The sequence below is a fragment of the Hyla sarda genome, chromosome 1 (genome assembly GCF_029499605.1).
Source record: "Hyla sarda isolate aHylSar1 chromosome 1, aHylSar1.hap1, whole genome shotgun sequence".
NCBI lineage: Eukaryota > Metazoa > Chordata > Amphibia > Anura > Hylidae > Hyla > Hyla sarda.
The window spans coordinates 366,658,750-366,673,469 of record NC_079189.1 but is presented as its reverse complement, the minus strand read 5'-3'; the positions used below and the strand labels follow the sequence as shown (position 1 = coordinate 366,673,469).

The 14,720-nt window shown below is 40.2% G+C and overlaps 1 protein-coding gene across 1 annotated transcript in view; it reads left to right on the top strand.

Moving 5' to 3' along the window:
• Positions 1 to 14,720, top strand: part of CEMIP2 (cell migration inducing hyaluronidase 2) — a 104,569-nt gene that overhangs the window by 19,868 nt on the left and 69,981 nt on the right. The gene's annotated exons all lie outside the window — the stretch shown is intronic.

Below are 14,720 nucleotides of genomic sequence, written 5' to 3'. Positions count from 1 at the left end.
AAACTATATAAATACACTATGTCCTCTGTGTAATACCACCTGCCCCCAGAGAGGAGATAGAGTTAATACATAATTTCTCAAATAATAGTCTTGTTGTATTGAGCTATTAGCCAATAAGGGTCAAAATTAAAAACAGACTTAAAAATTTTTATTTTTTTTAAAACGGACAATGATGGCTGCAAATGTATGTTATCCGTCTGCATCTGTTTTTGTTAAGTTAAACCAAATTTTTTTTTTTGTTCTGAGCATGCTCAAAAGTAAAAACGGATGCAAACAGATGGCATTAAAAGCTCATCAGTTTTCCATAGACTTCAATGTTAAATTTACTGTATCCGTTTTTTATTAGTTTTTTTTTTTTTTTTGGACGGAAGAAAAAATACTGCATGTGCCATTTTTTCTGCCGTCAAAGAAAACGGAAATGAGTGCAGACGAGTGCAAACAGATTGTGTAAAAAAAAAAAAAAAATCCCATTGACATGAATGGTTTTTTTTTTTTTTTTTTTTTTTTTTTAAACCGTTTTGAATCTGTTCACAGCCTGCAAAAAAAGTAGAATAGTGTTAATAGTATAATAATGTTAATATGCAAGTGGGGTGGTAAGGGATCCAATGCACTTTCCCTTTGATGTTGCGCTGAGAGTGCAGCACCTGTGATCTCCTGTAGACTCGCAGGTGAGAGTAGAGCAGCTGTGGCATCCACCCGAGATCAGTCCGATCCGGTATAGTAATACAACAGACTGTGTCCTTGCAGGGATCCATGTAGAAAAAAGGAAGAAGGGGATTCAGCCACTGGCGCTCAATACCGATGTGGACAAGTTGATGAAAGGATACTTCAATTGCCTTCCCTATCTATAAAAAAAAAATCTTTATTCCGTTTATGCAACATTAAAGTTTCGAACCCCACATGGGTTCTTCATCAGGCATAGGCATATTCAGTAATACACTCGTGTGTGTGTGTGTGTGTGTACATGCATATGGGGGGATTTTTATCAAAACCTGTCCAGAGGAAAAGTTTCCCAGTTGCCCATAGCAACCAATCAGCTCGCTTATTTCATTTTTTACCAAGACCTCTGCAAAATGAATGAAGCGATCTGATTAGTTGCTATGGGCAACTGGGCAACTTTTCCTCTGGACAGGTTTTGATAAATTTCTCCCATGGAGGACCAATCCTACCGGGTCACAGGGTAACATGTGACCAGAGGCATGTAAAAACTTAATTAGGATAAAAACACTATCAATTGTTTAAAAGAAGTAATAAATATACAAATAATATCAACACATCATAGCAGCATACAATTGCATGTGAATTTCAATGATATAATATGTGGCATTTAAGAAACAGCTGTATGTATATTCTTTTAAACAATTGATAATGTGTTTTTACATGCCTCTGGTCACATGTGACCCGGTAGGATTTGTCCTCCATGGGGGAGATGTATCAAAACCTGTCCAGAAGCAACCAATCACATTGTTTCTTTTATTTTATAGAGGTCTTTTCAGAAATGAAACAAGCAATCTGGTTGCTATGGGCAACTCAGCAGCTTTTCCTCTACACAGGTTTGGATAAATCTCCCCCCATATGTATGTATACGAGTGTAGTACTGAATATGCCTATGCCTGAGGAAGAACCCATGTATTGTTTGAAACTTCAATTGGCTAATTTATCCATAAAAAGAATCTTTATTCCATATATGCAACAATTAAGTATCCTTTCATCAACTTGTCCACATTAGTATTAAGTGCCAATGGTCCCCTTTTTTCTATGTGGATCCCTGCCAGGACACAGTTTGTTGTAGTGTCCATGTCAGGAACTGTCCAGCCAGAGCAAGATAAGTTTTCTATGGGGAATTTTCTCCTGCTTTGGACAGTTCCTGACATGGACAGAGGTGTCAGCAGAGAGCACTGTGGTCAGAATGGAAAGAACAACAACTCTCTCTATAGTATACAGCAGCTAACTACTGGAAGAATTAAGATTTTTTTTTTTTTTATATATAGAAGTAATTTATGAATCTGTATTTCTGCCAGCGGTTGATTTGAAAACTTTTTGTTTGCCACCAGAATACTCCTGTATTCCCTGTAGGATGTGTAGATGCTTTGTTTCAGGAGAATGCAGAAAATCCTGCAAATTGGCGACAGTCTTCTGTTTGTACCTGTCACAGTGATGACTAGGTGACTAGTACAGTTATTTTTTCATTCTTTATTTAAGGGAGTGGGACCACGGCTGGCTTGCTGTCAGCAGTACACACAGTTTTTTTTTTTTTTTTTTTCATTCTTCCTCTAGCCACTCGCCACACCTACTTCTCTCTGCTATGCCATCACATAGTTCCGGAGTGCACTGGACCGAACAGGATGACACTACTGAGCTGATAATTTACACAGTACAGTACTTGCTGACATGTGGGGAGAGAAAGGGTTACAGATGCACTGATTTTGCAAGGTGCTATGTGATCTCAAGGAACTGTAACAGTAAGGAAAGGGTTACACTAAGCACTGAGCTGCTGACAAGCTAAAGGGAGGGTAAGGAAGGGATGACACAGCAGCACCGTAGATGAATGACAGTATTCCACTGCCCTAAACTTTATGGGTGGTCAGAGATGTCTCTGTGGTTCCCCGCTTCCTGTAAATTGTCCTGATCTAGCTGTTACTGGGGACAGATTTCTCCAGACAGGATGTTGCCAAGAAGTGAGACACGTAGAGGCAAAGACTTTTCAGCAGTTTTTTCTGGGAATAAGGAGCCATTTTTTCTAAAATGAAGTGAATTAAAAGTATGTTAGGAATTACATAGGCGATCAAATGGAGGGACGTTGTTTGAAACCACTGTAACCATTTGAAGGGGTTATCCAGGAATAGAAAAAAAACTAAGCTAATTTCTTCAACAAAAACGCACCACCCTTGTGCTCAGGTTGTGTGTGGTATTACAGCTTGGCTCCATTTGCCTTAATGGAACTGAGCTGCAATACCGTTGGCTGTCTGGGCATGCTGGCAGTTGTAGAAACATTGCCCAGGGGAACAAAAGTCCAGCATGCTGGAATACTGAGCCTTTTTTTCTCCTATAGCAAACATCAGGGCACTATTAACCATAGTCAGGGGTTGCTGTTTGTTAAAGTTCCTAATAATATGGTCAAGAACGGTAAAACCAGATGTACTCTTGCAACCTTAAATTAACAATGCAGAACTAGTTTAACTGGTACCTGTACCAAAGTAGCTAATAATGACCTCATTGTTAGGCTAGGTTTGCCTGTCAATACACTTCTGTTTTTGTTATCTGTATAACACATTGTATACTCTTATTTGTAGAGTTACAGTGTGTTTTATGGCTCATACAGAGCTGCAGTGTTTGCAGACTAATACCCTGAAATATAATGTACTTAATGTGCACTACAATGCACTGTAGGGTTCTGATGTAAAGTCCCAGAATATAGGGGGAGATTTAGCAAAACCTGTGCAGAGGCAAAGTTGCCCTTAGCGACCAATCAGATTGCTTCTTTAATTTTTCACAGGCCTTGTTAAGAATGAAAGAAGCGATCTGATTGGTTGCTATGGGCAACTTTGCCTCTGCACAGGTTTTGATAAATCTCCCCCATAATGCTGCAGAGAACACCACGGGATTCGTCTTAATCACTATTTGCAGGGGGATCTGCTACAGAGAATATTAAAAGGATTATCCAGCATTAGAGAAACTGAGCTGATTTCTTCAAAAAGAAATCAGCAGGTTGTGTGTTGGCTTCGTTCACTTCAAAAGAACTGAGCTGCAATACAAGTGGTTATACCACAAACAACCTTTGGATAGGTGTGGCACTGTTTTTGAAAGAAAGTAGCTTTTTTTTTTTTTATACATTTTTTTTTTTCGTTATGGATAATCCTTGGATGCGTTCAGACACTAGTAGCTAGCAGCCGTCTTCCCGCTGTCTCGGCAGTCTGCTAGGTTATTTCAGATGAATGGTAGTGTAAGAGGGAAACCCACTGCTAGTTACTAGCATGTGCATGCACCCTAAAGGACGTTCTAGGAACACAGAACATAAAAATGTGAAATCTAGCAGCAGAATGATTTTCTCTGATCATCTAGTGAGCAGCGCCGGACAAGACCTCTGGAAGGGCATGGCTGTTAGATTTGTAATGCTTGACGGATTCAACTCTTGACATAATGCTGTTGCCATTCATTACATTGTATATTGCATACATAACTTTATGGCTAATCGGGGAATAGGCTTGGTAGAATGAGAGACTACAATTTATTCAGAAAGCCTTTAAAGTTTAAACCCTTACACTTTCTTTACGTATTAAGTTGTGGGCTTGTGCTAAAATATAAAAATATTATGTTTTCCCCCATTCTGCACTCAGTAGTGTACCCATAATGACAAAAAGTAAAAACAATGTTTAACAATCTTCACATATTTTTTTTGAAAAAGAGGCAAAAATATTGCATTAAGAGAAGTATTCGGACCCTATACTCAGTACTTGGTAATAATTGCCAAAGGTGCTGCCTCCAGTCTTCTTGGATATAAGGCTGCGTCCACATCACGATTTCTCCATCCGAATATTGGACAGAAAAATCTGATGGAAATGGATTGTAAGAATCGTATACAATCGTATCTAAAAAATTACACTCATCCGATTAAAGAATCGTTAAAAAAAAATCGTATGGTTCCCAAATTTGATCCGATTTGCTTCATAAAAATCGGATCATGTTTGTTGTCAAGGGTAAATAAAGCTTTATTATTCAATTCATAAAAGGGGCGTGTTGAAAGGTTTATTGAGTGTACAAGGAGATAGGAGATATAGGAGTGCTTGTGTGAGAGAAATTTACAATGATTATATCATTGCTTATGCGAATGAGGATGCTGCAATTGAGGAGGAGGCAAAGGAGGTTGCATAAAGTGCAGCAGCGCCGTTATTGGGTACACCCTGTCAATACTGTTATGGAGAAGCATGGGGCCTTTCATGGTCTGTATGCTCGCCTGTATTTCCAGATTGTCTGCCATTTTTCTCTGCAGATCCTCTTAAGCGCTGTCTGGTTGGATTAGAAACCTTGGTGGAAACTCTTTGCAGGTCTCTCCAGAGATGGTGCATTGGGTACAAGTCAAGGCTCTGGCTGGATTTTCAGAATGGGTTTTGAATATTTTATTTATTTATTTGGGGGGGGGGGGGGGGGGTTACTTGGTATACTCTTGATTAAAAGATAAATTTTGTATAAATAAAAATGTTACTGTGCTAAATCGCGTATTTTGCTCCAGTCTACCTTTCTGAAAACCTGCTGCATGATGCTCTCCCCACCATTCACTGTAGGAAGGCTTTTGGCGCTTTCTGCAAACTCTAGATGGACATTCAGTCGTTCACTCTGGAGAGTCTTCTTTCTGGCCACAATGCCATGAAGCCTAAATTGTGCAGTTGACTGTCTGAAAGTTCCTCCCATCTGCACACAGGATTTTTGGAGTTCAGCCAGAGTGACCCTTGGTTCTTGGTCACCTCTTAGCAAGGCCCTTTTCCTCTGATTACCGTATTTTTTGCCCTATAGGACGCACCGGCGTATAAGACGCACCCAATTTATAGCTGCAAAATCTAAAAAAAATAAAGATTTTGAACCCAATAGTGGTCTTCAACCTGCGGACCTCCAGATGTTGCAAAACTACAACTCCCAGCATGCCCGTACAGCCGTTGGCTGTCCGGGCATGCTGGGAGTTGTAGTTTTGCAACATCTGGAGGTCAGCAGATTGAAGAATACTGCATAGGAGGTAATACTCACGTGTCCCCGCCGCTCCGGACCCGTCACCACTGCCCTGGATGTCGCTCCATCGCTGTCGCCGTGTCCCCCTCGCTCCGGAACGTCTCTGCCGACCGGGTATCCTCGCTCTCCGTCGCCGTCATCACGTCGTGATGACGAGGAAGGAGAGCGCCGGCCATACAGGGGATCCCTGAATGGAGAAGACACCGAGGAGGCAGGTAAGGTCCCTCCCGGTGTCCTGTAAGCACTAACCCGGCTATTCAGTCGGGCTGTTCGGGACCACCGCGGTGAAATCGCAGCGGTCCCGAACAGCCCGACTGAACAGCCGGGTTAGTGTCACTTTCCCTTCAGACGCGGCGGTCAGCTTTGATCGCCGCGTCTGAAGGGTTAATACAGGGCATCACCGCGATCGGTGATGTCCTGTATTAGCCGCGGGTCCCGGCCGTTGATGGCCGCAGGGACTGCCGCGATAGGGGTGTATTCGCCGTATAAGACGCACCGACTTTCCCCCCCCCCCCCCCCCCCCAGTTTTGGGGAAGAAAAAGTGCGTCTTATACGGCGAAAAATACGGTACTTCATTTGGTGAAATGGCCAGTTCTAGGAAGAATTTTGGTTGTTCCAAACTTCTTCCATCTAAGAATTACGGAGGCCACTTCTCTTCAGAACTTTTCAGTGCAGCAAAAAAAAATGTATGTACCCTTCTCCATATCTTTATCTCCACACAATCCTGTCTCTTAGCCCTACTGGCAGTTCTTTTCATCTCATGGCTTATTATTTGCTCTGATATCCATTCAGCTGTGAGACCCAGAAACATGTCAGATTATCAAGAGAAATTGGAGGCCCCGGGGCTAAATTTCAAGAGTATCACTACGTAGTCTTAAATTTTACTTTATCCAATATAAGTTGCTTTTTTCACATTTTAACCTCTTACAGACATGTACATAGCTGCAGCAAGTAACTTTTAGGTACATTTATGGCATACATTTATGGCGCAGCTTTGAAGCAAACGCAGGAGCTGCACTAGCTGCATAATAGGTAAATTCCTATAATAGCGGATATTGCTGTTTATGCTGATGTCTAACATTAACCCAATAAATGCTGGGATCAATGTTGATCACAGCATCTATAGTGAAAATGGAGATGCCAGTGGGCTTACTGGATCCCCAAAGTGCAATCACAGGGGTCTGATGAGGTCTCTTACCAGCCTCCAACATGCAGGATGGCAGATCTTTTTGTACAGCCTAACTCTACATGCTGCACAGGAAGATTGCCAATAGTACTGATCATTTCAGTACTATGTTATATTCCCTCCCCTCCCCCCCAAAAAAAATATAAATCACCCCCTTTCCCATACAAAAACACACCATATTTGGTATCACCGTGTGCAGAAATGCCAAAACTATAAAAATATAATTTTTGATACCACACGGTGAACGGCATTAACATAAAGTAATACCAAATGCCAGAATTGCTGTTTTTTGGTCACATATGTCATAAAAAAAATTTAAAAGCGATCTAGAAGTCTCATCAAAGCAAAAAATGGTACCGATAAAAACTGCCGATCACAGTGCAAAAAATAAGCCATAATATAGCCCTTTAGAAAGAAACCTAAGAATGTTAAAGGGGTCAGAAAAGCACAATTTTGTTTACAATTATTTTGTCAATGTTTGACTGTTTTTAAGAGCAGTTCAGTAATAGAAAAGCATGTAACCATGGGTATCATTTTAATCATATTGCCCTACAGAATAAAGATAACAGTTTTACCAAAAAAGTGTACTACGTAAAAAAAAAAAGTTATCTAGCTTGAAGACATGCAATTCCTGGAATATAATTTATAGGTTTATGTGGGTTATAGTGCAGGTGAACTGGGTTAAAAGGATGTATAATTTACCCAGATCAGTGCTGCCATTCCAGAGATACAGTGAGTATTATCCTCCATTGCTAATATGTAAATGTTGTCCTTTGTGCAATGGAGGCAGGACCTCTTTCCCCTCTGCTCTTCTATGCCCACCCACCTCGTGAATATTCATGGAACTCTTTGCCCATGAAAGCACCTGGTGGCCAGGAATATAGAAGCAAAGGGAAGGGTGACTAGAACATGATCCGAATTATGGTGTGGGTAACATCCTTGTTTTTTTTATTTTTTATTTGCCTTAGTGATAAATATCCTTTAAACAAACTTTGCATGAGGCAATAGTACATGTGAATATAGGTAACTTTTGTGTGTGAAAGAAAAATTCATCTTTCTCAGTGTCAGGCCAGAGAGACAGGTGCCCACAGAGAGGCTGAAGCAGCTTGTTAGAAGTGTTATCGTATTGGATTCACAACTCGATCTGCACAATACTGCACTATAATGTCCTCCATCCTCATGCTGCTTCTTAGGGTGTACTTTATAGACAAAAAGGACTGGATCTCCTCTTCTGTGTATGGAGACCTCATAGAGGCTAGGCTCCACCCCTTAGCTTACGGATAACGAAAAATGAGAAAATTAGCCTAAAGGGGGGAAAACTGGTTAAAAAATGCCATATACAAGTACTTTTCTTAATGTACACACGGCAGCTTTTTCTGAAAAGTTACCTGAAATAATATACACACTGGTTTACAGTGGGATTTGTGTGGTCTGCCTACCCAGCAGAATACTGTTGATGTTATGAAGGAGTCCCTAAAAAGCCTTTCTACCTTCTTTCCAAGGACACTTTAAAAACATTGTAAAATCCCAAAGCTTACCAGTGACTGGCTAAGCAATGATTGAGTATATGGGGTCACTTCAAGACCTTTTCGGAAGGTAAGCTCTCAAGTGAGGATCACACTTTTAGGTCTCTAATAATTTTTCTCTCATGGGGTGGTTTGGGAGTAGATATTAAAGGGGTACTCCAGTGAAAAACTTTTTATTTATTTATTTTTTAAATCAACTAGTGCCAGAAAGTTAAACAGATTTGTAAATTACTTCTATTAAAAAATCTTAATCCTTCAAGTACTTATTAGCTCCTGAATACTACAAAGGAATTTCTTTTCTTTTTGGAACACAGAGGTCTCTGCTGAATCACGAGCACAGTGCTCTCTGCTGACATCTCTGTCCATTTCAAGAACTGTCCATAGTAGGAGAAATCCCCATAGCAAACATGCTTCTCTGGACAGTTCCTAAAATGGACAGAGATGTCAGCAGAGAGCACTGTGCTCATGATGTCCGCAGAGAGCATTGTGTTCCAAAAAGAAAACACCTTCCTCTGTAGGATTTAGCAGCTAATAAGTACTGGAAGGATTAAGATTTTTTTTTTTTAATAGAAGTAATTTACAAATCTGTAACTTTCTGGCACAAATTGATTTAAAAAAAAAAAAAAAGTCCATCAGAGTACCCCTTTAACAGTTTGAAACTAGATCAGCCATATTTTGGTTACTTTTGTGTCTCACTGAATAGATCAAATTGCATGTGCACAAACCAATGGCCCTATATCAAGTGTAACATCTACTAGGTTTAATAGAGCTAGTATTTGAGAAGATATCTTCCTTTGGACTGTCATGCTCAATCATTCCAAAGCTATAAATAGGATTAAGATTTAGCAGAAGATACTTCTCATCTCATTTATTTTGCCCGTAAATAGTGTTGAGCTTTTCTCCACTACGGAAACCTTCAGGGTTACAGTAATCTGTTTTTAGAGCAGGAAGTTTCTTCACATGAACTTCTCTTCTGTGTATTAAGGATGTAGCTTGTTTTGTACTGTGACAAGCTAGAATTACAAAAGGCTTTGGTTGCTTGTTCAGTATAGGTAAAACATTTTACCTGAGAAGAGTAGTAATAATAATTAATAATAATAATTTCTGGGTAAAAATGTGGATTTTAGGTCCTCTGCTAGAAGAGCTAGTTTTAGGATTACTGCATTGGCACCAAGGCCATCTTTGCTTCTAGGCTGTAAGTGCACTCTGTGATCGTTCTTCATATATTTGTTTGTCATGTTCATTGTTTAGCATAGTGACATATGGACCATAATTGTGTTATTACTCTAAAGACATGTAACCTGTTAATGCAAAAGATTTTTTAAAAATCTGTATGCTTTTGTTACTTTACCTCTTCAAAGTGGTGACAAGGGTGTTGTATTGCTCTTTCTGTTGAGCCCCTGAAAATCACCTCCATGTTGCACAACTATTTCTCATTCTCTTTATTTCAGGGGACAAGGCTCCCTTAGTTATCTGTCCAGTCACAGTACATATTCCACTCTGTTATGCCATAGCACTGTACTGAACATACTTGCACTGTGTAAATCGGCCCAGCACAATACACTTCTATAAATGCTATATGGGAGTTACTAAATACTGGCCTTGTAAGGTGCTTTGTGAGCAGAAACGGGGGGGGGGGGGGGGGGTGAAACCCAGCAGTAGCACAGCAAGAAAGGGGTTACACTAAGCACTAAACTGTTGCTGAAGACAAGCCTGCAGACCGAAGAGAGAAGGAGATTGAAGACAGGATAAGACTTTTTTGGATATCTTTAAGAATCAAATAAGACTATCACATGGAGGGAAGTTGTTTTGAAACAGCAGTGATCAAAGAATGCTAAACCTAGAAATCTTTCTCTCATTTATATCTCTCAATGTATGGATGTTCCAGAATAACTTCCCAAATGGCAGGAGACAGTTCAATGAAACTTGATACTTATGTCAACTAAAAATATAGTATATTCAACTTAAATGGGCTCTGTCAGATACAAAAACTTTTAGTATGTTTTTCAATTGCTCTAATCAGAAAATTTTCAGTATTTTATACTGAAAAAGCCAGTGAAAAAACTGGCCACTAGGGGTCCCCCTGCCTTCTTGGACATATACCAGCTAAGCAGTGTCCAGCAGTCATCACTACATCATGGACCCTCTGATGTGCTTGACAGCAGGTCCAGCACTGCTGTGCTAGCTTCTGGCCCCCTCACTCATGGAGGTATGGAACTTAGTCAAAGGGGCAGGGCTTATGATTTCTTATTCTACTGCAACCATGGCAGAGGAAGAAGGCTTCTGCTCAACCACTTGTCACAGAGATTTTGTTATATTCTTCTTTTCTCAGTCATCTATGAACCTATTTGTTTCTAATTTATAAGGGTGAAAGAGCTGGGAAGTCTGTGTTCAGCACTAGAGATGAGCGAACTTACAGTAAATTCGATTCGTCACGAACTTCTCAGCTCGGCGGTTGCTGACTTTTCCTGCATAAATTAGTTCAGCTTTCCGGTGCTCCGGTGGGCTGGAAAAGGTGGATACAGTCCTAGGAAAGAGTCTCCTAGGACTGTATCCACCTTTTCCAGCCCACGGGAGCACCTGAAAGCTGAACTAATTTATGCAGGAAAAGTCATCAACTGTCGAGCTGAGAAGTTTGTGACGAATCGAATTTACTGTAAGTTCGCTCATCTCTATTCAGCACACCTCTACGGCTCTCTATGTATCAGATATAGACTAGACCAGTGGTCTTCAACCTGCGGACCTCCAGATGTTGCAAAACTACAACTCCCAGCATGCCCGGACAGCCGATGGCTGTCCGGGCATGCTGGGAGTTGTAGTTTTGCAACATCTGAAGGTCCGCAGGTTGAAGACCACTGGACTAGACCATTTAAAAGGAAATCTTCTGCATCAATAAGTCCATGTATAAAAGTCTACAAAATCATAAGGATGTAACTGTTGAGGAAAAATCTTTTTCTCCTAGAGATAGTTGACTATATTCCTGCATGTGTTTAACTCCAGATTGTGTAATCCATCTTGCTCTCTGAATTTTCAGCAGGAAATGCTGGATCTAACTTTTTCCAGAAGGGTTTCCTTCTATTTGGTAATTCTGGATCTGGGGCAGTGTCAAACAGCAGACAAGAGGAAGAACTTGACTCTACGAGGTTTATGGAGGGTTGTGTTTGCTGTTCTACACAACGCACTAGAGCTCTAACATGCTGCATATGTCTTGTATGGGTGGAAATCACTAACAGATTTTTAATTATGTATAACATGAGTAATTTTTCGTGTACACATGGTTACCAAGGGGCCTTCCCATGTGTGAACCAATCCTGTCCCTGCTTTCTTCATCTGGCTTCACTTATCAGCAGGCAATAGAGAGGGTCTTAATTGTAGACCTTCCTATTGCATTCTAGGTCTCTGGGTGATCCTACAGCATGTGTTTACCATCTCATGTAGTAGCCTTGTAGTTGGTTTGTATTTTATCTATATTGTATTTGTTGCTAAAATTGGCAATTTGCAGTAAATTAGTTTACCCTAAATTTCCATGGGTTATCACAACTTGCGTAGGATTCTCGGCACTTACTGAGAACAAATGACAAGGCTAGCAATAATATATCTAGGTGACTTCATTGCATTACCGCATACATGTCATATCACGGACACAAATAATGTTTACTTAATGTATATCTTACTCACTAGGTCATGCAGATGCTTTACAGGTCTTTTTATGTGTCTAGCTTCTGTAGTTGGCTCACAAATCCCTCTATCCTATTGCTCACTCATTCTGACTTCCAGTGCCCAAGAAAGGGCATGTCCCTGGCAAAGGCTGGGTTCAAACTACGTTTTTGCCATACTGTTTTCAATCCGTTTTTCTAAAGAAAACCGTATGGCAAAAAAACATATGGAACAGTATGGAAAAAAGTAAACCGTATGCTTTTTTAAACAGTATATTGTTTTTAAAAGTGCATCCAGTTCTGTCAGTTTTTATAGAAAAAAAACATACGTTTTTGAAAATGTTGTCCATTTTTAATGGGAGGGGTCTTGGGTGGGGACTTTAGGATTCAAATGCGCATGTGCAAAGTAAATATGTATAAGTTTTCCCGTATGGAACCGTATACATGTGCGTTTCCCATTGACGTCCATGTTAAAAAAAACGTATGCGGTTGCAGTACGGTTTTTAAACCGGAGATAAAATCGTGGTCAACCACGGTTTTGACTCAGAAAGTATGGGTTTTTTTTTCTATAAAAACTGACGGACCTGTATGCACTTTTAAAACAGTATACTGTTTAAAAACACATACGGTTTACTTTTTTCCATACTGTTCCATCCGTTTTTTTGACATACGGTTTTCTTTAGAAAAACGGATTGAAAACAGTGACAAAAACGTGATTTTAACCCAGCCAAACACTGAGCCTGCCTTCACTCACTATGCATTCACTTCCTCCCTGAGTCTGCTAGCTATAGATATAAATGTATTTAATATTTATTAATTTTTAGGAACTATAAGAATGCTTAAAGAGGTACTCCTGTGCCCCAGCATTCTGAACATTTATTTTTTATTTTTTTTATGACATGCTCTTTATTATATGTGACTTTTACAAATTTTGCACTCACAGCTGTAATATGGTTGTGTTCACATGCAACTGATTTTATTGTAAAAGCACATTTCAATGAATTCAGATGTATTGTGTGTATTAAGCGTAGGGTGCAAAATATTCCATGAAAGTAAATCTTGTCAGCACATGGTGCTTGCACTGTTCTGCCTGTACACGCTGCACCACATACCTGTCCCAGTGGGATTAGTTTTTCCCCTGTAATCATCCCCCTTTGTAATGTTAACATGCAGTGTTATGTCTGGGACAGGGTTGCAGTGTCTGCCTAGACTGGTCTCTTGAGGGCTGACACTTGTCTTGGAGTATTCACATCTGTGACTGCCTGACATGCTCTTTTTGCATTGTATCTCGCAGTATTCCCAAGTAAAAAAACATTAGTGTATTTATATGGAGTATACACAACAGCCTTCTTTCCTAGCTAATTCCTTTTTATTCTGAATTCTAGTTATGACAGTGAAGTGGGCAATGTAGACTAGCTAAATATTGGCTGACCGCAATAATAATCTTGTGTATGGTGGAAGTCTGACTTTCCCCTGATGTCTACCAAAGAAACCAGGACTGGACACCATAGGACACTTGGCAGCGATCTAAGGCTACGTACACGATGGATAGAAGCGGGTTGATGGCTGCTCATCGGATGACTGTTCGCTCAGCTGTTCCGTTTTTGGAAACTCTGCCATATAGATTTTAAATAATTTTGGCTGTTATACTTGTTCAAACTGCCCATACCTGATCATTAAGACCGGACGAATGATCATTCCTGAAATTTTTTTTGTAGATAAAAGACTATTCATCCAACTACTATGCAGAAACTTTAATACAACTGACTCCTTTTTGGACAATTACAGTCTGACGTTGGTCTGCTGAAATAGTCATTTGTTAAAGGGGTACTCCGCTGCTCAGCGTTTGGAACAAACTGTTCCAAACACTGGAGCCGGCGCTGGGAGCTCGTGATGTAATAACCCCGCCCCCTCATGACATCACGCCCGCCCCCTCAATGCAAGTCTATGGGAGAGGGCGTGACAGCAGTCACGCCCCCTCCCATAGACTTGCATTGAGGGGCGGTGCGTGACATCATGAGGGGGCAGGGCTATGATGTCACGAGCTCCTGGCGCCGGCTCCAGCGTTCGGAACAGTTTGTTCATGAATTCTCTAGTCGTGCTCTAGTTATACTAGATTTCTGGTGGTGGCACAGTGATCCTGGGATTTATTCTAAATGCTGTATTTGGAGAAGGAATATTGCTCCTAAATCGTGTCAGTTGGTGTTTACATTGCAGGGTATTTGCCTTTCACTGAGCCATTACTGTAGTGTTGGACTTATTGAACTTTAGTTGGACTTGTGTTTATTTTGCATCCTACTCGGTTATGTTGCTATATGATGCTGGTGTAAATTTGATGCATTTGCCAATAAGTGTTCATATTCTAATGCCACCTATAAGTACTGTCTGTTTCCAAGGGCATCATTACTTTTTCCTAATGTGTGTGTGTGTGTGTGTGTCTGTATGTGTGTAATATATATATATATATATATATATATATATATATATATATATATATATATATATATGTATATGTGTGTGTATATATATTGTGTGTGTGTGTATATATATATATATATATATATTAGGGGTGTGAATCGCCAAGAATTTGGCGATTCGATTCGAATCGCGATACCAGTGTGGCGATTCGAT